The sequence below is a fragment of the Heliangelus exortis genome, chromosome 8 (genome assembly GCF_036169615.1).
Source record: "Heliangelus exortis chromosome 8, bHelExo1.hap1, whole genome shotgun sequence".
Taxonomy (NCBI): domain Eukaryota; kingdom Metazoa; phylum Chordata; class Aves; order Apodiformes; family Trochilidae; genus Heliangelus; species Heliangelus exortis.
This window is the reverse complement of record NC_092429.1, coordinates 2,092,005-2,116,879: the sequence shown is the minus strand read 5'-3', so window position 1 is coordinate 2,116,879 and position 24,875 is coordinate 2,092,005. Positions and strand designations below refer to the sequence as shown.

General features: G+C 40.9%; 1 protein-coding gene across 1 annotated transcript in view; it reads left to right on the top strand.

Annotated features, from left to right (window-relative positions):
- The window catches only part of ROR1 (receptor tyrosine kinase like orphan receptor 1), a 155,687-nt gene that overhangs the window by 828 nt on the left and 129,984 nt on the right, over positions 1–24,875 (top strand). The window lies entirely within an intron of this gene.

Here is a 24,875-nt window from a genome sequence, read left to right as displayed (position 1 = left end):
TGATACGCGTATTTTTATTTTTTTTTTTTTTAAAAAAACAATAACCTTACAGAAAGCCTCTTTGATTTAGCTTTAACGAGTAATACTTATTTTGCGACCCCTCTGTTTTATTAGGGTTTTGATTTCAGCCTTTTGCACATGATTTACGTTTAAAGTGTTGCACATGTATAAAGGGACCGGGATGGAATTAGGCAAGGAGAAGGGATTGCTGAGGCCAAGTCAGTAAAAAGCCAGCAGTGCTTTTGGACGCCTGCATGAGAATTTCAGTAAAAGGTGGAGATTCATGAACTCGGTCTTCTTGAGGGTATTTTATGGTGGGTACTTAAATCACCAGCCACTTCGGAAAAGTCCTGCTTGATAATACAGCCGGGCAGTATTTAAAGAAGGGGGAGAAGTGAAGAGTAAAGAAACAAAGCTGTTGAGTTGAACTACTTTGCAGTTCAGAGCTGAAAAAAGCTGCGGTTAAAAGGAAACCTCTAAGCCAAAGCAGAGATGCTGTAGCACAACTGTCTTTAAAATTAGGTTGTAGCCAACAGGTAACTCTCCTTGTCGTGTTCCTGTGCCTGAAGTGTGTCTGTAATGATGCCATTACCTGGGATGTGTGTTGGGTAATGGATCTGTTGGAATGACTTCCAGATCCCTCAGTGTGGCTCAGTTGGATGCAGGAGCCTCCCGGAGCAGTTTCAATGGCTGGATGATGTTCTAGCTTAGGGTAGGAATTCTCCATGACATCTCGGTGGGAAAAGTTTCAAATGTTGTGTTTTTCTGTCTCCAGGGAATGCTGGGTGTGCTTAACGAATAGCTGTATTTTTTAAAATGGGATTAAAAAAAAAAAAAGCCATTTCTTTTCCTGTTTTTCTCAGCTAGTTCTGAAACTTTAGGGTTATAATATGAAATTCTGTAGATTTCTAAGAGCCTGGAGGGGGGAAGGGAGGAAAGCCCATGAGTATAAAGCAATGGATCATGTTGGGTCCAGAACTAGCTATTTTTTAGTTGCTGTGTATTGTGCTGGGAAGGATCTTTCATTATATGAATTCCACTATGTGTGGCTGTTGATAAAGTCATTATGTACAATTACTCTCCACAGTGAAATGTTTCCTGTATTTAAAGTAGTATCTTTGGCAAAAGCTTCCAATGTTGACTCAGGAGTGTTATCAAGTGATTTATTTATTTATAGACATCTATCACATATGTTACAACCACATACCCTGCTTTCCCTCAAACTTTAGCTAAAGATTTAGGCTTTGTAGAAGAAGGAAACCTGAGCATCTAACACTGAACAAACAAAACCTGTTGTAAAATGTTCAACAGTTTCTTCAAGGTAACTGTAGTGGCAGGGTGAAGAGATTTTGCTCCAATAGAAACCCAAGGATCCATGCAGAACTCTTCTTCTATTTGTCAAAAAGCCAACATGGACCACTAAGCAAGCAAAAGGCTGGGTTTTTTTTCTCCAGAAAAATCAAGGACTGTGATCCAAGTCCATCTGCAGCCTAACTTGAAACAAGGGGTTGGCAGCCCCAGATCTGATGGTCTGACACAATGAAAATATTGAAGAGTAGATTGGGCTGTGAGTTCTCTGAGGTCCAGGAGAGCCTCCCTGTGCTGCCCTGGGTCCAAACATCTGTGAAGACCAGTTTCCCACTCCAGAGACTTCCCAGTTTGACACTCTGATCCAGTAAATGTATACAGATGTGCAGGAATGGCCTCATGTGAGTGGTGCAGCTCAGTAGGACAGATGTGTATCTGCTTGGGGGCCAGGAACCTGCACAGCTATTGTCACATCTGTTTTTTTTTTTTTTTTGGGGGGGGGGAATTAATACCAACTCATCCCTTCAGTTTAGATATTGTCAAATGACCAAAACTATTTTGCTGTGTTGCCTTCCAAAAGCTCCCTTTTTTGTTTTCCTTTTCACTTTTTCTCCTGTCTCCTGCTGCTTCCTTTTTTTTTTTTTTTTTTTTTTTTCCTTCAATGACCTTTCCTTGTAGAGAGCAAAACAAAACAAAAAGCACATTTTCCTTTGTACATTCATTCTGTCTTTAATGCCTGCTCTTCCCGAGGGTGCTCATGGGCTGGCCCAAGTGTTCTGAATAAAACCACAAAGTTAATGTGAATGTCAGTAACAGGAACTAACTTGGATGCTTTTTTTTTTTTTTGCCTTCTTTGCAGTATCTGACTGTGGATATAAAAATAATAAATCTGACCACTTTAGCTTTATTGTTCAGCAACTTTGTGAGGAGTCAGAATGGAAGAAGCCTGACTTGTATAAAAGCAGTTGAAAAGCATACAGTAAAACTACAGGGCTCCAGGTGATGTTTTGGATCAGAGGGGGTACTGCTGGTTTCCTTGGAAGTTGCCTCTTGTGAGCTGAAGTTCCTCAGCTCTTGATTAGTCCCTGTAATACCCCAGTGCTTAATTGTTTGATCCATAGGTCAACAGGCTGCAGTTTCAGCCCCTATGCACTGAGGACTTCCCAAACAAACAAAATGCTTTTGTTGCCATAAGCCTGTAAGAGGATGAGAGAGCTGCCCCTGTTTGCCTTGCAGTTCTTGACAAAAGTTGCTTGAAGTAGCAGCAAATGATCTTCAGGGCATCATTTCTTTGTTTCTGTAATTAAAGTCTCCTCTGGTGCTTGTCTGCACACACAGGAGCTCAAGCATTGCAAGGCAGTCTGGGCAGGGGTGTTTTAAAACTTGTGTATGGATTTTAAGTACAAATACCTAAATCTAGGCAAAGAGAGGGGGGGGGAAGCTTCCCTGAGGTGTGACACTAGATCCCACTCTTTGGAAACACGTGTAGAAATGCAGCAGTCTTCTGAGACTCAAAAGAGCACCTCAGAGTTGAAAACTCTTAAAAAAAAAAAAAAGTCTCTTAACTCAATGCAGCTGCTTCCCACATAGTGGTTGTCTTTCAAGCCAGAAATATCTAGGAAGTTAACTAATACAAAATAAGTGTAAAACGTTTTTCCTCCAAACTGTGGAAAAACCCCTCAGTTATTCTTGGTTACAAATTTTGTGTTCACACAGTTGCCCATGGTTTTGAAATTGTTTTTTTAATTTTTTTTTTTTTGGCTGCAAAGCTCCGTGTGCTGCTGCAGGGGGATTTCTCTTCTTGCTGTAGGTGCCCAGGTGAGAGGTGCTGGTGCTTCACTGGTGAAGCCACAAGAAGAGATGTCAGGGATGCCCTTGGTGAAGCTCTGAAGTCTCCCACCCTGCCTTGTGTAGGTAGAAGTGACAGTGATAACCCAGCTCACGTGTAGACAGGGACTCTGATACCCTGAAAGACTTAAATGATTACAAATGAAATAATTTTATTATTTGGTTACACCATCTTGCACCCTGTAGGCATTTTCTTTGAAAAATCAGCAGACCGAGGCTGTTGTCTTATAATATTCTTTTGCACCTGAAAGCAGAGGGAAGTTTGATATGAAATCTGTCTCTGGTTATACATTAACAAACAATTTTTTGGTGGTAGGGTTGGTGCAGCACTGGGAGATCAACTCCCTAAAGCAGAACTTAAAGAAATTTTGGGTTGATTTGGGCTGGCCCAGCAGCTGAACTGTTAAGTAGTTTTTGTAGGGCTTTTGCCTGTCTTGGTTTCTTTTCATTCTGGAGATATTGCAAGTCACTGAATCTGCTTATTTTTAAATGAAACAACAGTAAAAAAAGATAAAAGCAAATCTCTGCTTCTTTGGAGATTGTAACAAAATACTGGTGTTGGCTGAAGATGCTTCTGTAGGTTTGGTGATTGCAGTTTTACATCAATGAAGAGAGCTCTCAAGTTCCTGAAGGTTTTTAGTTGGTGTAAAAATGTAGTTTTATCAGGTCCTGCAGAAGTAGTTACAATTTTTTCTGTTTACAAGTGGAATCACTGCTCCCTCTTGCTAGGAGTGTGGCATATGAGAGGCTTGATGATCTTTAGTGTTTTTTAATTGGGCTGAAATGACAGCATGCACAGGAAAATGAAGTTTGTTAAGGTGAAAAAATGGAATAATTTCAACATATTAATCAGTAAATCTCTAAATATTACCATTACTGAATGGCAGATTTCTTTTGGGTCCTCTTGGGAATACAAAGTAAAATAGATATTGCTGGGATGGACACAGATTAGAAGGATAATTCCTGGGAAATATTGCAGGATGGTCACCCAGCAGGAGCAGAAAGCCACGTCCCTCCTGGTGAGGAGGAACTGAGAGGTGGAAATGAATTGTGGGGTCAGTACCAGGTCCCAGCACTGCTGGCTACAATTTGGCTTTTTCTAATGGATTTCAACAAGTCATTAGCAGGAGTTGATGCCAAAGGCATGAAATAAGCTCTAAAGCAGAAGAAAGCCCAGGTGAGGTCTGCTTTGTTACTTCTATCAAATTCCATGGAATAATTGTGCTTGATTTTTTTTAACAAAATCCCTTCAGGGAGCTGCAGGGTGGCTCTGGTTGTGTTGGGGCACCTTCACAGGAGGCTGAAGAACAGCAAAAAAAATTGTCTTTGCAGGAAATATTGTGCATCAGTGGTGTTGGGCAGTGTGTCCCTGTCAGCTGGATGGGGACAATCAGCTGCCAGCTCAGTGGAGCTTAACCCACCCAGACCTTCCTGGTGTGATGCTGGGGACACTCGTGGTACTTGGAATGTCAAAGGGAGAAAGGAGATCTGTCTGGCTTTGGTGTCAGGCTCAAAAAAAATTAATTTATTGAGGCAAGACCCACTGAAGAGTTTGAGCAAGAGTGGTGGTAACTTTGTGCAGATGTTGCATGGTTTTTATAATTTATGATAATGCTGCTGCCCTGTTGTGTGGGGTCTGACATCCTTTCCCTTAGCAGCAGATATTTGGGAGTGGGTTTATGTTGAGACTTGGCCATCCCCATATGCAATGGTGAAGTTTCATAACTAGTTCTGGAGGAAGTGGGAGCCCCAGTGGAAGGCTGCATTTTATTAAAATTTTTTTTTTTTTTTTCAAACTGGTCAGGTCATACCTAGAAACTGATACTTGAGGGTGGCTTCCTGTGACCTTCTGCTCCTTCCCTTCAAGGGGTGTCCATGGGTTGTTCTCCTCTCCTGTTCCCAGATGCTCTTCTCTTGCAGCACAGGCTGAACATCTGCTCCATGCAGCTCTGGGAAAGAGCTGGAATGGGGAAGCTGTGTTGGAACACAGCAGCAGCCCATGGGAAGCTGGAAGATCAGAGATAAGCAAGGAACATTTTCAGCAGCTTTATAACCTCAGCACACGTTCTCTCCAGAGACTGGGAGTATAGGAGGGAATGATTTTTCTCACCATTAGGATTTGAGATGAGCTCTGGAAGGATGTGCACTCCCAGATGGACAGCATGAGGGTTCCTCTGGGGAGAAAACTTCTTCTTTCCTCCTCTGAAGGAGGTGGCTCAGTCCCTCCTGAAGGTGCCAAATCAGGGACTGATGGTGCAAGTAGAATGTGCTCCTCAGAGGGTCCACACTGTGATCCATACAAGATGTTATGGCTGCTGATTCAGGGGACCTGTGTCCTTCAGTGCCCCAAATCCATGCTGGAGAAGGAGGAATTTTATCTGTGTGGTCTTTTCTTCCAGACTCCTGAGCACCTTTAGCTCTTATCCCATTTGCTTGGGAGTACTGAGTGCTTCTCCAAATCTCATCAGGAAGGGCCCAGGATTCAGATGATTCCAAAGGCTTCAGGAGCCTGGTCAGGAGAAATGAAGATGCTTGAAATGATTTTCCTGGAGCCTTTTAAAAATAATGTCTTGTGCTTTCTCTCTCCTTGTTGGGCTAATGTCACTTGGAGGTGAACCTGTCTTGGTACCTCAGTCTCTAGGTAGGGGCATTTTTAAGGGAAAGGGCTCTTTTTCACTGCTCCAGCTGGCAAGCTATTGAGTGCTTAGACCTGGGAGCAAGAATGGGTACTAATAAGGCCTAATAATCACCTTCCCTTGCTTCTTTAAATCCTTACAACTGTGTAACTATGATCATTTGAAAAATAAAAGCAATGCTTTCAGTAGTACATGGGTTAATTTGGGCTAGGCAGAGGCTGCAGGTATTTTTTGTTCTCATCTAAGCATTTCCTTTAGCACTATAAAAAGTTCTGACACTTTTATTTTCAATGAAAATGTCTTTTCCACTGCCTTGCCAGAGAGCTTTGGTTTGGTTTTGAACATAAGGTGAGGGGCTGTTGATAGGATTGCTCTTCCTGAAGAGAAAACAGAGGTGTGGAAAGGTGGGGATGGATATGTAAAGAGTCTTGGGTAACAAAAAAAAAAAATACTAGGATGGTAGAATGAATTGCTGAGTGTGGTGACAAAACTGGGCTGCTGGACATGCTGAAATGTTTGAAGCACATCCAGTAAGGGCATTGGAGTCTTGATGTTCTCCTAGGACACTCTGTTGGTTGTGGTGAAAACTTTTCTCTATTCTTTCTCAGCCTTGGTACCAGCTTCTGTTATACGACATGATGTGGTATGTTGGGATAACACAGAGCAGCTTTTCCAGAGCTGCTGTTAGTATGGAACTGCTCATCTCTGAGCTCCTAGAGATAGTCAGACCTCTGGAAAGAAAAACAAGGATTAGTCCAGACTTGGGATACCCCATGAGGTCAGGTGGGTTTATTCCTCACCTTCCCTCCCTGCAAGCTGAAAGGGAGGGATGTTTAGAAACATTCAAATGAATAAAAAATGCACAGTGCCTGTCTCACCACCTCATCATCCCTTCCTTTGAATGGTTGGGAAGTGGGAACCTGGGGAGAGGTTTTGTTTTCTTGCCATTGAACTCAGTTTCAGTAAATCAGCCCTCAAAGACACTTACTGTATACACAGAGCTGGCTCCAAGATAAGCCAGAAGCTTGGCCAAAGAGCAAGAAAATGAAAGAATAAAAATCAGTCTTAGAAATAAGATCTGGTCTTGATGAAGTGTCCCTACAAAGCTTCTGTTACCTCTCATGGGGAGGTAGCATCTTGGTTGTAGGGTGAGTATCACTTGGAGTTCCTGTGCATCTCAGCACTGTGGAGTCTGCCCTGGGTTTACAGCAGTTTTTGCCTCTCCCAGTTTTTCCTGTAAGAGGTCAGTAATCAGGGTTGAATATCTCCCCTCCAAAATGAAGTTGGCTTCAAATAAAAGGAGGTATCTCTCTAATTAGTTTGTTTACTCTGAAGTATTTGATGTGCTGGGTAAGTAACAAGCATTCTGTACATTTTAGTTTTAAATTTTATTTTATATGTTCATTAGTCATTCCTCGTGTGTTGTGTTTTTTTGTTTTTTTTTTTTTTAATTACCTCTTTGTGAATTTAATGGAAATTTGTAGAAAGATGGGGGACATCTCCTTTGCTCCAAAAAAATCAGAGTGAAAGCTCTGCTTTGTGTGCTGCCCTGAGAATGACAAGAGGTCAGTTGATTGTCAGGGAGATGCAGTTTTGTCATGAAATTGCTTTCAAAAGGCTACAGAACAGCACTGGCTGGATCTTTGCTTCTGAGCAAAACTTGCTATTCTACAGTCTTCAATATTTTTTTCTCTCCCTACATTTAAAGCTCTTCTCCAAATAAAAACCAAACAAAATAGCCAAAAAAACCACAATCAAACCAATTTCTGACTTCTGATTTGTGTTCCATGTGATTTTTTTTTTTTATTATTTTTGTAATGTTAAATTTTTTAAAAAATTATTTTATTTTTTATGAAGAGTAGAAGCACAGAGCTCCCCTGAAGCTGAGGAGCCAGTGATAACCCACAGCTGCCAAGCTGGCAGGGAGAAGGAAACTGGGCATCAGAGGTGCAAATGTGGTAGTTTAGAAGTAAATCTGAAATTCCAAGTGGGTTCTTCCTTTGTGCAGGCCCAGTCTGGGCATTTGATGCCTTTTGCATCCTGTGTGGGCATTTTCCAGTATTTCAGAAATCATCCCAGGAGTTCTGGTTGGTGCAGTGCTGGCTTCCTCCTGGCTGCTGGAAAGGTCCTCATGAGGCTTGAGCCTCTTCATCAATTTTTTTTTAATATTTGTGGCAACCTAGCAGTGCTGCCCCTGCTTTTTCCAGCTCTAAATGTTCTGGAGCTGTGGTTGGAGAAGGTGCTGGTTCTGCCCTCTAAATGCACTTTTTTTGGCAGCCTGTCAGAGCCCAAACCTGGCAACCTTTGGAACTGAGATGCAACAAACCTCACTTATTTCAGCTCTTGGTTTGTCACTGTGGTTTTAATTTACCCCAAGTTAATAACTGACCCGATGCTGGGATAAATAAATGGGCTGTGAACATCCTCAGACTTTGGAAGTCCAGCTCAGTGCAGGGTTGAGATTTTTAATTAACACTGTCCATAAGATTTATGGTTAAAATTGTGTCCTTTTCAGTGAGGAAATGTGAAGTTGAGGAAGAGATGAATAATTGAAACCTGGTGTGGGAGAACAGGATGTGTTACTGGAGCCCCAGCACCTTCCCCTGCAGAGCTCCAGACTTTCTCTGGACTTGGAGCCCATTCCACTGGCAGGCCAGGAGTTTGGGTTCTGTGGTTCTCTCTCCCTTTATTTTTCCTTTCTACAAACGTTGTTCCATGTTGAAAACCACTTGTTCTTCAAGCCACTAAGAACAGTAGTGTTTTATGTGTCCATAAAGATTTTTAGTAGAGCAAAGAGCTTTAGGAAAGCCTTTGGATGCTCAGCTAAAAAGAACTATTCAAGTTTTTTGGTTTGTGGTTTTTTTTTTGGTTTTTTTTTTGGTTTTTTTTTTGGTTTTTTTTTTGGTTTTTTTTTTGGTTTTTTTTTTTGGTTTTTTTTTTTGGTTTTTTTTTTTTTGGTTTTTTTTTGGGGTTTTTTTTGGGTTTTTTTTTGGTTTTTTTTTGGGTTTTTTTTGGGTTTTTTTTTGGGTTTTTTTTGGGTTTTTTTTGGGGTTTTTTTGGGTTTTTTTTGGGTTTTTTTTGGGTTTTTTTTGGGTTTTTTTTGGGTTTTTTTTTGGTTTTTTTTTTGGTTTTTTTGGGTTTTTTTGGGTTTTTTTTTGGTTTTTTTTTTTGGGTGTTTTTGGTTTTTTGGTTTTTTTTTGGTTTTTTTTTGGGTTTTTTTTTGGGTTTTTTTTTGGGTTTTTTTTTTGGGGTTTTTTTTGGGGTTTTTTTTGGGGTTTTTTTTGGGGTTTTTTTTGGGTTTTTTTTTGGTTTTTTTTTTGGTTTTTTTTGGTTTTTTTTGGTTTTTTTTTTGTTTTTTTTTTGGTTTTTTTTTTTGGTTTTTTTTTTGGTTTTTTTTTGGTTTTTTTTTGGTTTTTTTTTGGTTTTTTTTTTGGTTTTTTTTTGGTTTTTTTTTGGTTTTTTTTTGGTTTTTTTTTTGGTTTTTTTTTGGTTTTTTTTTTTTTTTTTTTTTTTTTTTGTTTTTTTTGAGGTTTTTTTTTTTTTTTTTTTTGCTTCTTTTTGTCCCTTCTGCTACATAAATTCTCCAAAAAGAGGCCCAGACAAGGGAAGGAGCCATAAAGGCATCTTCTCACTCTAGAAGAATCTTAATCATTAGCAAAATTCTAATTCATCAAGGATCAAAAGATGTTCTCCTGATTTTTTTTCTCCTGTTACATAGGGGGAGGTGAGATCTGATTTGCCATTTTTCCTTTGAGAGGAGTCTGGTTGTAGGATGAGATTTATGTCCTCCCATTCTGGTTTTGTGATTTATTCCTTTTTAACATACAATCTTCTTTAAATTTTATTTCTGACTCATGTGACTGGTTGTCTAGTGAGCCCTGAGCAGCAGTAAAAGGTTCACAAAACTCGAGCATGTTTTATGTGCAGAAATTTGATGTTCCATAGGGATTCCTCTGGAGATCTTTTGGTCTCCCTACTTTTCATAACAGCAAATGTTCTCCAGATATGAGGAGCTCTGTGATCAACCCTTTTTATTTCAGGCTGAAAAATCTCCAGGGAATGTCCAAGTCAGACTGATTTGCTTTTGGTTTATTTTGTTGGTTGTGTTATTCAGGGTGAGACAGATTAGGTTGGGCATGAGGCTTAACTGCCCCATTTCTTTTTTTCCTCAACTGGTTTTAATGGGGAGCCAGATTTGGCAGTGGTCACCCTTGTCTCTGAGGTTTCAGAACCTAATGATCTGTGAAGGTCCTGATAGTCCTGGGGAAGTTCTTTCATCTCTCAGGAAAATTAAAAAAGTTGGTACTGGGGGAAGGGGAAAAAGCTCTTCTCAGTGCTGATAGAAGATAAAGGTAATTTTCAGAGAATTTGCTCAATAAAGAGAGATCATGTGCAAATTCCCTGCTTTTCCTGACCAGAAGGTCCTTGGGTGGGTAATAAAATCTCCTGGGGAGTGCCAGAGGTGGAAGCAGTTCCTGTAGATGTGGGACCTTTAAGAAGGACTTTGGGAAACCTGAATGTGGGAAATATTTGGGAAACTCCCACCCAGCTTTAAAAATCCAGGGCTTTAAAAATCCCCAGGCAGCTCTAGGAGCAGTCAGTCCCCTTTTTCAAGAAGGTTTTGGCTGAATGCAGTAGGAATGGCTGAGCTGCCATCAGTTTTTGTCATCATGATGTGGGGGTCCCAGCTGTCCCTGTCCTGGGGGAGGCTGCAGCCTGTAGGGTTCTGCCCACTTGGGTACATTAGGTGTTTATTTCTGCAGAAATCCCCTACCCAAACCCTGTAATTGTCAGATATTCTGTTACACTATTCCCCCTGCCAGCTTTTATCTCCCAAGCTCATCAGGGGTAACTTCACATGGACTAATTGGAATAACTGAAAAGGCCTGAGGGGCAGAATTCTGTCTCGACACTGCAGGTAGGGATTAGGGGTGGAGATATTCAGGGTAATTTGCTGAGAGGTGTCTGTGTACACATCTGTCAGAAGAAGTGTAAAATCAGTTGAAATATTACAGAGGATGGATATGTGGTGATAGGGAGGCTCAACTTTCTTTTGCCTTTGTTACCTTATCCCATTGAAGCTAATTTTATACACCTTTTTTTTTTCTTTTTTTTTTCCTCCCCTTGCCTGTGTAAACCAGTGTCAGGCTCCTTGGGAAGGCACTTATGTTCTTGGAGGATTATTGTGCTAATTTAGCTTTCATTTCATCAGGTATCAAGGCTTGGTATTATCCTATTTGTTACTGTACTTTCAGTGTAAATTACTGACACCAGAGATGGTTGGGGATTACAGGGAAGATGACTGAGGTGCAGGAAGGAAATCTCAGTGTTTGATCACTGCTTGCTTTGCTGTCTTAGAGATCCTACAAGTGGTGATGATGCTCTGGGGCTCAGGAATTCTGTAATGCTGATTAAAAAGACTCAATCTGAGCAATAGCCTGACAGCTTTTCTGCCTGAGGCCTTTGAAGAATATATGTAATGCAGTTTTTTGAAAGGAAATTTAGCAAGGAATTATCAGTCAGCTAAAATATTTCCCACAGAAAAAAAATGCCTGTAGAATAAGGCAACCTAAACCATTCTGTAATAAAGTGCTGGGCTTGTAATGGGAAGTACTGCTGTGTCAGAAATAACATTTATTGCATCTTCTCCTTACAAATCTATTTTTTTTTTTCCTAATGATCAATGTTTTAGTTAAAAATAATGTTACCAGCACTACAACTGTGTGTTCCCACAGTGTTCCTGGCTTTTAAGTTGTTTCTTCTAAACTGGAGGCTACTCAGTAACACAGGTACCTGAAGCTACTCAGCACATCAGTTTTATTTAAATAAGGGCTAAGTGTGATTGAGCTGAATGTTCAGAAAATTTACCTTAATTTTGGCCTCAGTGGAATCTCTAAGCTTTTCTTGGGGCTTTCTGAGTAAAACTGAGCCTCTTTCAATGTGGTGGTGCTGATGTGCAGTGCAAGCCCAGCCCTTGATACTGCCCTAAAAGATGTATTTTTAACAGGAATGAGTTCTTGCTCCAGTGTTTAATGATAGTGCTTATCTAGACATAGAAATAAAAATAAAATAGAAATTTTAAAATAAAATCCTTTTAAGTAAAATAATTTTAAAATAAAATCCTTTTAAATAAAATAATTTTAAAATAAAATCCTTTTAAATAAAATAATTTTAAAACAAAATCCTTTTAAGTAAAATAATTTTAAAATAAAATCCTTTTAAATAAAATAATTTCTAATCCTTTTTTTTTTTTTCCATGGAAAATAATTTTGCTACCTGGTTTCCAGGAATGCTTCATCTAGCAGTGAACAAGTGGAATCATTTTATAGGAAGCAGTTTCACTGCTGTGAGTGTCCTGGAATATCTTTTCCTGCAGAACAGAAGTGTGGTTCTGATTGATTGGGACTTAAAACACATGTGGGGCTTTAAAGAAATGGGAGCTGTGGCTTGGTTTGGTTTTGCCCCCTGGCTCCCTGACAGGGGTAGAGCTCCTGGGTATTTTTCTCATCCATTCTGGTGGGGTTCAGCTTTGGGGTGTTACCCCTGGGATGAGGATTTTTCTGGAGGTTTTTGCAGCAAAGGAAAACTCATTGCCAGAGGGTGAGAGGCTGGAGTTGTGCCCTTGCCCCTTTTCCCATGGCTGTGAAATGTCCACTGCAGGATGTGTGAAATCTGAATACTTTGGATTTTGCCTTTAAGCAGAATATAGTGTTGCTTTTGCTTCCTGCACCAAATGCCAGGGGAGAAGGGATAGTTTTGATCCCTGCTGTCCATCCTGTGATGTGTAGGTGTCTCAGCTTTCAGGGATGAAAGATGACTGTCACTTCAAGCACTTGCCATGTGAGAAAACAGTGTCTATTCCTGCATAGCTCTTGGGGGGAAGGGAGAAAGCAAATGCTTTGCATACAGAAAAAAAATATCTGCTCAGGGGGTATTGGGTTTCACCAAACAAAATATTATCCAACCTCCTTTGCATGGCTTTCATACCACACTGGGTTGGAAATGAACAGCCAAATGCAAATGGTCACACTTGATGTTCCATATCACATCCTGGGATAGATGTTCTCATGCCCTCGACCAACCTTAACCATAATATCCTCTCTATTTTTTTTTTCTTCTTCAAGCAGATACTGGAAAGTTAAAAGGCATCTCAATTGCTCTCTAATAAATAGTATTGATTTATGTATAGCCCTAGTGAAAAGATACACAAGATACCACTAGAAATATTTCTTAGACTGAATGTGGGACTTGAAGTGGTTTAATTTCTAAAGTTGAAATTTATTTGTATGTCAGGGAAGCCTTTGCCACCTTAGTATTTTTTTTCTTGGAGCCTGTATTTAGTAGTTGCATGTGCACCTCAAAGACTTCTCTGAGCATGAACCTACTGTTCACATTTTTGAGGAATATAAAGCTGTAAAAAAAGGAAATGTTTAAAGCTGTGCATTAAAATTGGCTCCCTTGATTGGGAAAGAGCTTCTGTTTATAGTCTTCTCTGTGGCTTCTTTGGCTTTTATTAGTTTGCTTGTAATTTAGAGTTCAGAAATGAGTGATTTCTGTGTGTATAGAGAAAGGATTTTATAACCATCAGGCTTTTTCTGGTTTTGCCTGAATCTATCAAACATTGTTCAGATGAAGTGAAAGGGAAGACAGCTTAAAGTGTCTTTTTCCTGTTGCACCAGATTTGATCCTTGCTTGAGTTGTGCAGAATTTACTAGTTGGAGCCAAACTAGGAAGCATTTTGGATATTTTACATTAATTCATCTTTGATGTTTGGGATTTGGGACTTGAGTGGTTTATCTTGGATATAAGCCCAGGTGAAAATGTGCTGGAAAAAGGGGTGCACCTGGCAGGCGAGGTTCTGGCAGCCCTTTTCTGGCTTGCACCAACAAGTCCTGGGCCAGTTTTAGTCCCAGGCTTTTCCTGGGGTCTCTGACTCCCTTGTCTCTCCATCCTGGTGTGTCTGAAGATGCCAGGAAGGTCACCCCTGGAGAGCACAACCACTCAAGATTTGGAAATGCAGTGTTAGTGCCCTGCTTTCCAGGGTGTTTTTTAATGAGGAATTTTCCCTCTCTGGAATTCTGGTGTTTGTTGAGGTTTGGAGGTGAACTGGTGGAGGCTGAGCTTGGTGTGATTTATGTTGTCTGTGGTAGGAGGCTTATTCAGAGATGCTGAGAGTATTTGGAAGCATCATCTGATCCAGAGTGCAGCTGCATTTTCACTCACATTTTTTACGAGGAGCAGAGCCCACTTTGGGGCTCAGCTATTGAGCTGCTCCCACAAATCATTCCTCGTGGCAATTCAAAATCTTAGGGTTTTGTTGGGGTTTTAGTGGATTCTCCTGTCAGCCAATGTCTGCTTAGAAGTTTTCTATTAACATCCCTTGGATTTTGGCATATGCTTTGCTTAATTGGAACTTTGAAGATACTTTGACCAAACCTGTTCTTCCTCACACTCATGTAAATGCAGAATTAATGCAGAATGTGATGCTGGTACTGAATTATCTCTAGTGAAGAGAGATTTGAGAGGTTTTCTAGTTCCTTTGCTTCAGCAAGACTCCTTGTTTTTTAATTTTCCAAGCATGCTGCTTAAAGTATAGATGGAAGGAAGAATAATTCTTAGAAATCACGAGCTGCAGTCACTGATAAGTGCTCTGTGGCATGGATGGATTTTTTTAAAGGCTATTTAAATGGCTATTTTTTACACTACACTAGGTCAGCCTGCTCAGAGGGTTTGGACTCCATCTCTTGAGGTCCTTTCCAGCCCTAACACTCTAGGGTTTGCAGTTTGAAATCAATGAAGAGTGACCTGGTGCTAGAGCCATGCTGTGGATCAGTTCTTCCATGCACATGATGAACAGCAGAGAACCCAACATCTCATGGAGTTGAGCAGCAGTGCCAGCTCTTGGGTTGCTTTGTGTTTATAAGCAGATGTTTGTTCTTGAATCCAGGGAATGATTGGTACATTATCCCCAGTGGGACTGATTTACCAAGAGATGCAATCAATTTCTTTCCAAGCAGAGCCATGTCTGGGCTAACACAAGACAGGCACACCAATGACAAGGCACTTCCCAGCACTTTTTCTTATTTTCCAGATTTTTTTAGTCACTGGATTTATTAAAAAAAAAAAAATCCATCTGTACCAATTTAATTTTTTCAGAGGGGAATGTACTGGAGAGCAGAATTAGGGATGCTCATGTGCCCAGCCCCTATCATGGGGTCAGCAATGACAGAGCTGCAGCACCTAAAATGATGGCCCTGGTTTTCTTTTTGAAAACTTTGTTTAGCTCAGAAGCATTTTATCCCAAATAAAATTAGCTTTATGTGAATGGGAACTATACTGGTAATGATTTAGTTTAGAAAAGTAATGTCAACACCCCTCAAAGAATTTCTGGCCTTTGATTTTAAGCTTTTTTTTTTTTCCAGTGTCCAATGGAAGTGTCTTGACAGCTTCCAACCCAGTAATATCTTACTTATGTTTGAATATATGAATAACAGCACAGGCTTTCTAGAGATTATCTTTTTTTTTTTTTTGTAATGTCTTCAGTTCTTTAACATACTGTGGCCAGATGAATGTAAATCCCTCAGCATCCTGAAGAACAGCAATGTATCCCTTTTAAAAATGTGTCAGAACAGGGATGTGCAGTCACATTAATTCCCTGAGCCAGAGTTGTGCCCTTTTAATTAGGAGGTGCAATTAGCAGAGCACATGATGCTTCTTGCTGTTCCTTTCCTCTCTCCTAATCTGTTCTCCAGTGTGTTGTTTTTTTTTTTTTTTTTTTTTTTTGGGTCCTTGGGATTTTTTTTTTGTTCTAGTGACTATCTTGAGGTCTAAGCAGTTTCTTTAGCTCTGATTTTTTTTTTTTTCTTTTGATTACTTAACTAATTCCACTGCTGTCCATGTCATCAGTTTCTTGGTGGTGGGAGAGCTGCTCAGTCCATCTGCTCTGATGCTCTCTGCTCCCTCTGGGATGCATCTTGGTGAGTCCCAGATGTGTCCCTGTCCCTTTGTGAGTGACTCTTGGCATCAGACAGGGTGAGGAGAGGCTGGTGGAGAAGCTGCTGTGTGCCAAGTGGGGCTGGAAGTGCTCTGCTTCTGTTAGGAAGCTGCTCCACAGAGCATCCATCACTGCAGATGTCTGGGGTTCTTCTCAGCAGGCAAATCCCTGGGCAAGTTCTGGTGCTTTATCAGCTGCAGCAAGAAGTGAGAACTCCTCCTGCTCAGCTTCTTCCAGAGGCAATTGCTGTGGTGAGGAAAAAGGCCTCAAGCTGTTACCTCCTCTGCAGGACTGGTTTGGTTTTCCCTTTCCTATCATCTCCCCTTGCCTCACAGCAGCTGCACCACTGCCTGTGTTTGGATTTTTTTTTTTTTTTTAAATTTCTATTGACAGTGAATGTTGCTGATTTATTTCTTGTCTTGGGAAAACTTGGAAAATTGTAATTTGCCTTTTATTTTAATATCTGCCAGTTCCTAGATTACTGTGGTGGCAGAATCTGAGGTTTTCCTACTGGGGCCATCTGTGTTTTTGAAGAAACAACAGGAGATGCAGTAGATGGAAAATAGCTGAAGTTGGAGGCACATGAAGCTGGCAAGATACCTGGAAAAAAGTGTTAAATAATCTCTGCTTAAAACCCCAATCCAGCAGAGCACTTAAACATCTATTGTAACTAAACAGAGATGTCCAGTTGATTTAAATGGGGCCAGTCTTGTGTTTAATGTTGGATATTTGTTTGAGTGCCTTTCTGCATCAGGGCCTAAATGTGTCAGAGTTTGAGTTTTTCTTTTGCAAGAAAAGTGAGACCTGAGCAGTGATGTCCTGGGACATCAGGGATCTCCAGAGCCTCCTCAGGTCTGTCCCTGCTGCTGCTTTTCTTGCCACTTGCAAATACTCTGCTTTTTCCTTGCTTATTTTTCTGTTCCCAAGTCAAATGCCTTGTGCAGAATGTGAGTCTAAAAGATGTAAATTGTGTGTGCCAGGGCAGTGATGTAACTCATCACATTTTTAAAGAGCCTCAACCCAAGTTCTATGGTGGAAGGAGCAATAAAGACAGTGATGTAGAGATGTCTTTTGCTGGCATCAGGACATGTCAAAGTCTTGGTTTTATAAAAACCTAGGTTTTTATAAAGCTATAGGTGAGGTTTAGCAATACCTGTAAATAATTTGTATATTTTTGTCAATCTCCTAGATTGACAAAAGATTTGTCAATCTCCTTTGTCTCTCCTAGAAGTGTTTCTTAAGGAAATAGGATTTTTTTTTCTCAAGTGATTTTTCCTGGATCACTTTTGTTCCAGGGAGGAACCTGCTTTTAGTGGGCTTGATCCCACAAATTCTTCCTCTTGCAAGTGGGGTTTGCTCCAGAGGGAGCTGAGTGCTGTGCAGGGAATGCTTCAGCTCTGCCATTGCCTTTCTCTGCACCAATTTGTCTCCTTCCCCATCTCTCTGAAGCAGGATAATAATGTTTACCCACCTGTGTAATACAAGTTCAGGTGTTGAATGAAAGGCCCTACTGTGCAAAAATAAAGGTAGCACTATTGGGGGGTGGGTGGGATTATTCTGCACTTGCAACTTCAGACTATTTACAGTGAATGTAGGGAAGCTTCCAAGTACACCTCAGCTATTTGTTGGTGATTTGCACCTCCATGGTTTTGCTTTAAAAAGAAATAATAGGACATAATGCTGTCTTGGTGTTGGCAAAATATGAAGGATGAATTTCTAGCCCCTTAGGTGTGGGAATTCTGCTGCTGCTCTGGGTTGCTGGATGGTTCTGCTTCTGGCTAACGTGCTGCCTACCTCTTATTATTCTGTATTTTTCTCTGTGTCCTTTCTGACTCCAAATGCTGTGGCACTTTGAAGAAGCTGGCAAGAGGAAAGCAGCAAAGGTGATGCAGAGGAATGAGGATGAGAATGGAATTTGCTAAAGAATAAGACTTAATAATATTAATTTTGTGTGCTGCATCTGCAGGGCCTGGGCAAGATGAGTGTCTCAGGCCAAGTTGTATAAAAATAACTTCTCCTGGTGGTTTTATATTCCAGATTTCAGTGGGGATGATGCCCCTGACTTCAGGGACAAGAGTTTCTCTCTGCCTTCAGGATGCACTGAAGTGTCTGAAGAAGAACAGTAGCAGAGATGTGACCAAAAGTCACCCAGCACATGAAAAATAAAAAGCCCAGGCTCTTGCAAGTCTCCAGCAGGCACTTTATAAGCTACCCAAAGCATTTCTCAAGAAATAAATGAAAGACTCAAGAAAGCTGTGAAATAAGCAGCTCTTCTGTTAATTTTCAGTCACGGGCCCTGGGTCTGTGTGTGTGCTGGAGGGGTGTATGCTCAGGAAAGACCCTTATAATTATTCTTACACAAGCCTTAGGTCAGGAAATACACCTGACAAAGTTATAATTTGTAGAGCTGTGTAAAACACCTTTTCATAAGGCTTTGTTTCATAGTCCTTCGGCTCAACCTTACAAATTTTCCTGGCGTTTGACGTGCACAAACTGTATCATTGTTTTGGAAAATGCAAGCCTGGCCACTGTAAATGGGTTTATATTTCCAACAGGGCAGTTATTTAATTTCCTGTTGGAAGTCTGCAAATGTTGGCACTGTTCACTGGTTGGCAGGAAGCCAAAGGAGAGTAGGGTATCATGAACGTGCTGCAGCCCCTTCAAGATTTCGGTTGGTTTCATCTCAACTTTCAGATTGAACTGTTGAAAAAAAAAAAAAATATATATTTTGTTAATTAAACTTTATAAAAGCAGTCAATAGAGGGTGTAAAAAAGAGGGTGACAAGGTATTCTCTACCTTGAACAGCTTTTGTCCTCCCTTCCCCAGTCTTGTGCTGGTGTAATTCTGATTTTGCTGCGGACTTCGTCTGACTTTGTAGTTTGCAGTGGAAGCACCAGAGAATGAAAGCTGAGGTTTGGGCCTGAAATTGGCTCTTTTGGGTATAAATGCATCCCCTGATGCAGTTCCCTTCCTTGGGATCTATATGGTCCCTGCAGAGGGTTGGGATCCAAGGTTTGGATCATAGTCACAGTGATGTGAGTGGGAGTCCTGCGTTTCCAAAGGATTCCTCAGCATCTGGAGGACTGAGCTGCTTGGAAAATTCTATCTTTAGAGACAAGTGCTTTGAAATTATTTGGAAAGCGAGCTCGTATAAACAAAAAGAGATATTTTTGTCCAGAGTTTATTTTAAACACAAACTTAGCTGCAAAAATGAATGGAGTAGTTCAGTGCAAAACCTCTGCTTTACCTTGGGTGCCTGGTGCAGGCTATCTATAGCATCCTGATGCTTCAGGCAAGGCACTTTCCTCTGCATAGCAGAATTATTAGCTCATGGGGGACCTTCTGGAGCACCACTGCTGGTGGTTTGCAGTGCAGATGTACTCACGACAGCATCTACAGCTTGAAAGGAAGGCTCCCAATTTTGCTTTTCTTTTCCAAGCTTTTTTTCTTTTTGAAAGGAGCCGCGCGTTGAGAGCAAAACCATCAGATGATGCTCATCAAAAGTGATGATTCTCCATCACTTGGAAGCCTTTAAATCAAGGCTGGCTTCCCCAACAAGATGCTCGTGGCCACAGTGGGCTCTGGGCAGGGATTGCTGGAGGAAATTGTGGCGTGTGTCATGCAGGGGATCAGGCTTATGATTCTTGTGGTCTGCACTAAATCTTGCTTAAGGCAGTACTTCAGTGTAATCTGTTTGGATTTACCCTGTTCTGAACTTGGAGCAGCTGCTTTTCCTCAATGATCCGGGTGTGGAAGGGGAGGAGTGCCTGGGAGAGAGCTGAGCACAATTTATGGAGCAGTTTTTATCTGCACTCCCTTTTTCTGGCTTGGCTGAAGCTGGAGTGGGTGAAGCTGTGTGATGGGAAGCAGGAGAGGGATAAAAAGCATGTTTGGAACACCTGTCTTCCTTTGGTGTTGTTGCTTGAATTACATCCTTGGCTGCTGATAATAGGGAGCTTAAGCTATTGATATGTAGTGAATCAGGAGTCCCTGAATAAAATTTTCTATGCCAAAAGAGAGATTTCCACTGGGTTCTGAGGAACACACAGTGTATCTAAAGGCAAATGCACATAAAATGTATAAAGCATGTAAAAAATGCTGAATTTGTTTTGCAATAATGTACTTTTGCCACTCCCATCTTTGTGATAACTTTTAAATAAGATCTGTACGTTTTTTTTAATTTTTTTTTTTCCAGCATGCAGATGAATGCACTGATCTGTGTTTACATCCCAAAAGGCAAACTGGAGTGTTCTTTCCATCTGCTTGGGCAGTAATAAGTGGATAGGGACAGGAGACCCTCTGGTCCTTTATGGTTTCTTCTGGGTGTTAAATTTCATGCAGAAAATATGGTTCTTATTGCAGTTTGGCAGGCTTTAGAAAAAGCAAATCTTTTCAGTATTCTAATCGTAAATAAATATAGAGCACTCCATTTTTTTTTATTTTTTTGCCTCTTACTGGTAGTATTCAGAAGTTACCAGTTTTTGGAGTAATAGTTTAGATGGGGCAACCTCAGTAATGTTTAGAAACAATTCTTAATTTTCATTGTGCCTCACTGTTAGATATTTGCTCCTTTTAGATACATATAGAGGAAAGCAGGTAAAATAGATGTTGAAGCTCCTAAAAGAGGATCCATAGTAGATCTGGAATAAAAGCCAAGGATCTTCTCTTCCACATGACTCTTTTAAGATTAAATCCCCCCCCCCTTTTTTTTTTTAATTTTTTCTTTTTGCAGCAGTCTGGCACCTTGCCTACATGTGGCTCTTTTTCACACTTTACATATTCAGCTATTCTACATACATTAATCCTTATTCTTGCCACAAACTCCCCCAGTCACTGTCACCTGCAAGTTTAGTTTGGAAAATTCCTGATTATTTCAAAAGTTGTTGCCTGCATCATATAAAATGCATTTGCCAGCATGTTTGAAATTGCATGGCATTTGGGCTGAGATTTCCTACCCAGTGTTAGGGACTGGTTTAATCCCAGTTGGTAGAGATTGTCCCCAAGCTCTGGCTGCCACCTGAGCATCAAAAAAACAAAAAATGAAGTGGTCATTGTCTCCCAGGACTGAAGTCCTGTGTGGTGCTTTGTGCATTTCAAATGGATGTAGGACACAGCTGCTTAAAAAAGCAGCTTTGGGCAAAACCCCAAAGCTATACTTAGCTATCAGCCACACAATGAAGTAGTATTTTACCTATCTCCTAATATATCCTGCTAAAAAACTGAGTTCACACATCCCAAGTAGCACAGAACACTTCTTAAAGTCTAACAGCTGAGGTGCTATGTAAAAAACCAAACAAAAGCCCCAGCTTCACATGCACAGATGTGATAAATAGCTTGATGCTGGGTGTTTTTTTCCAAGAAGTGCTTGTATTTATCATGTAGTGCTCAGTTTTTAGCTGTATGGGTACCTATCAAATATAAAGTGACAAAGTGCTTTTAAATTTGCTATCATAATTTCAAAAAAGGGTCTTGAATACCAGTCTTGAGTGGAGCTCAACATCCTCTGGATATAGGGATGATATTAAAAACTGGTGGGGTTTAGGAGTCTAAGATCCTGTAGGAAGCAAATCTTAAGGGGAAAAAGTACTTAAGGGAATCTGTAGGAAGTTCCAGAGGTGTGAGGACATCCTCTTAGCATATGGGGATGGTTGGTGTGGATAAAAAGGGGGGAGAGCAGCCTGAAAGCCAGCAGGGAGGTATCTAAAAGCTGCAAATGAGATTGCCAGAGGTGGGTGCAAAACTGTGGGATGGAGAGCAACAAAATCAGAAAAGCCAAGGCACAGAACAGGGCTAAAGCTCTAAGTGCTAATGAGAGGAGCAGAAAAAGAGAAAGCCAAGAGAAATGTTAACTTGTGATTCAGTGCACAGGAAAAATTCTTGATAGGTGAAACAAATCTTTAATGCTTTTTTCTTTTTTTTTTTTTTTTTTTTTTTTTTTTTTTTTTTTTGGGTGCTGATTTCTACTGTGCCCTGAAAAACCCAGCAGACACGATGACTGTAAAGATGTAAGGACTGCAGTAGCAGTCCAGGATAAGAAAAAATTGTGACTACTTGGACCCATTAGATGTTTCCAGGTTTCTCCTGTCAATTCTTGAACCTCTGAGGAAGTTTTTCAGTCCTGGTCAGTGTCAGGAGTGAGAGACAATGTGTAGTGATAGGCTTAGAAAATTGGGAAGGAAAAAAAAAAAAGGAGGGGGGGGCAAATAAAGTCTGTTAAAAAAGTTCTAAGTAATTCTACATCAATCTGCTCAACAACAGATAAATTATTTGCAAGCAGCTGGAAGATAACAAGGAGATAAATAGCAAGCTGAAATGGTTTTGTCAGGAATAAATCCTGCCACACCAATCCCCTTTCCTCTCCCAACAGCTTATTGAGCCTTTAGAGAACCCCAGTTGATAAATCTTGAGTTCCTATAAACTTGTGATGTCCCATCTCATGTGCCAGCCCCACAAGTCATCTCCTGACAGATGAAGCTGTAGGGAAGGCAGTGGAAAAGCAGGAGTGGGGTAATTGCATGGCAAGGGTGGCTCTCAGGGTTTGCAGGGAAGTGGAAAGCCTCCAAATGGAAAGTTTTGGGGCCAAATCTTTGCTCCTGGGAGCAACCTGGGAAATGGAAGAGAAACTGGAGGCCACAGGAATAGGGGGAGCTGTGGGGATACCAGCAGGCAGGGTTTAGGGTGGTCTGGAGACAGAGGCACAAGAAATCTGCTGAAATGGGGTAAGTGCAGCATATTAAACTTCTAAAGGAGAAATCACCTGAATAAATTAAAGAATGGGAGTGTGGTTAGGGTGCAGCTCTTCTGAAATGATTTGGGGGGTTTTTTTGGACCAGAAATGGAGCAGAGGCAACAGGGGCCATACTGTGAGGAGGAGGCAAACGTTATGTTTGGCTCTGTCAGCAGCAATGGACCCAGCAGGGTACAAGAAGTCATCTGTCCCTCTGCTCAGCATGGGGAGGGATAATACTGTGTCTAGTTTTGGGATTAAGTATGGATCAGCTGGAGAAAGACCAGTGAGAACAGCAAGAATCATCATGGAGCTAAGAAAACATGACCCAGGAGGATGAATGAACTGAGGCTGCATCACCAAGAAGGAAGAGGGGGGGAAAAAAGAAGGAAAAAAAAAAAGCCAGGCAGATATTATGAGCTGTTAGTACTTGAGCTGTTCCAGGGAGGAAGAGAACTGCTTATTCCCAATGGCAGGGAATGTTAGGACAAAAGGTATTTGGGTTAATTTAGAGCAGAACAGATTTAATTTAGATATGAGGAAGAAAGTTCCCAGGGTAAAGAGAATAAAGCCCTGCACAGTCTTGGGAGGCTCTGCAGCCTCTGTTGCTTTTGAGGTCTTGAACAAGAGGTGTGTGTGTAGGGTCTGAATTTGGGGAGGGAGATGGCAAGGGGACTCTGCCACATCCATTTCACTCTGATAAACTTGGATATTCTAAAGGAATCCTACAGAAACCAGCTTCTTAGGCTAAGGTCAGTCTTTTCCTCACCTGTTTCTTTGGGCCTTTACAAATGCACACATTGATTAAATGAATAAAAGTACTGTACCTAACCTGTTTCTCACCCAAGACCTGATGGAGTATAAAATGGTTTTTGATACACAAGCTCCCAGACAAACCCTGTTCAGACCACAGGTGCTGTGTGGGATCCTGAAACCCTCTTCTATCCTTACTCTTGAGAATTCTTACAACTCTTCTGCACTTTATTTCTGTACCTTGGGAGACACCAGCAGTGCTGTGGGTGGGATTCACCTGGGGTGTTCCTCTAAAAGCCTCTATTAATCTTGCCTTGTAACATTTTTGATTCTGTCCAAGGAGATGACAAATTTGTCTCGTTTATTACACGAATCACCTGAGAACAGCAAAACATCAAACATTTTGGAAGGATTGGGTATGTCAGAATCTCTCATATTGTTCTTTCTTTTTTTTTCTGTATCTCTGTAATAGTCTTTGATTCACTCCTGACTTCCCAAGTAGTTCAAGTCTGCCAAGAAGCCTGATCACTCAACACCAACCCACAGAACTGAATAGACTTGGGTTCAGTGTCTGTTTGAGTTAATACATCAGAGATGAGTCTAGTCCAAGAGCAGAAAAAAAAAAAAAAAAGTTTTCCAAAGTTGTGTGAGCCATTAAGAGGGGTAGCTCTGCTGGGAGTAGTTTATGTATAAGTTAAATACCAGATATGAGGGGTTGTCTGTGCTGAAAAATAAGTAGTCTGTCGTTATACAGAAAACAGAGGCCCATTGCTCTCTACATGTGTCTGCCTCACAATTTCAGCCCCAAAGGATGTGTCTGTTGAAAAGAGAAGGCAGAGATTGCCAAGAAAAAAAGGCATGCCCTGCTCAAATAACAAGTATTGCTTTCCCTTCCTCCTTCCCCCCAAAAATACATATATACAGAAATATCTATATACACGTACTGCCCCCCCCCCCTTTTTTTTTTTTTAATACTCCATTTTTTATTCAAATGGACTGAACTGTGCTCTCAGGAGCCTTGGTGCTATGTTTAGCTTTTCTTCCTTCTGTTGGAAACTCCAGCATATTTTTTTTGTCCCTCTGACTTCCATCTCCCATCACTCACTCTGTGAAATCCTCTGCTGCTCACTCATCCGTAAGGCTCAGACTCCACCTCTTAATTTTTGTTAATTAGACTTCAGATCAGAAGTTTTGTGTCATGTGTAGTGATGTCAGTCACTTGTACCACCTATCCTGCTGGTTTCCAGTATGCAGAATCCCTGAATTTTAGAGAATCCCTGAATTTTAGAGAATCCCTGAATTTTAGAGAATCCCTGAGTCCTGGTACTGCAGCTCAAAGGGGTTTTGGGGTCATCAATCTCCTAGGACTGGGACTGGTTTTCCTTCTGTTCCATGACACGTGCTCTGCTTCTCTCACTGGGTTTTGCTGGTTTTCCTTCTGGTTTTTCCTCATTAAGCTGTAGATGATGCAAAGACATTTTTCTGTAGGTCAGTGATGCAGGGAACCTCATGGCTTGGGTAATAAAATAGAAAGAAAACATCTCTAGAAGAAAACAGCTTGTTTTTGGTGTGTTTAATTATTCCAGGATTTTTTTTTTCTAGGTTTTC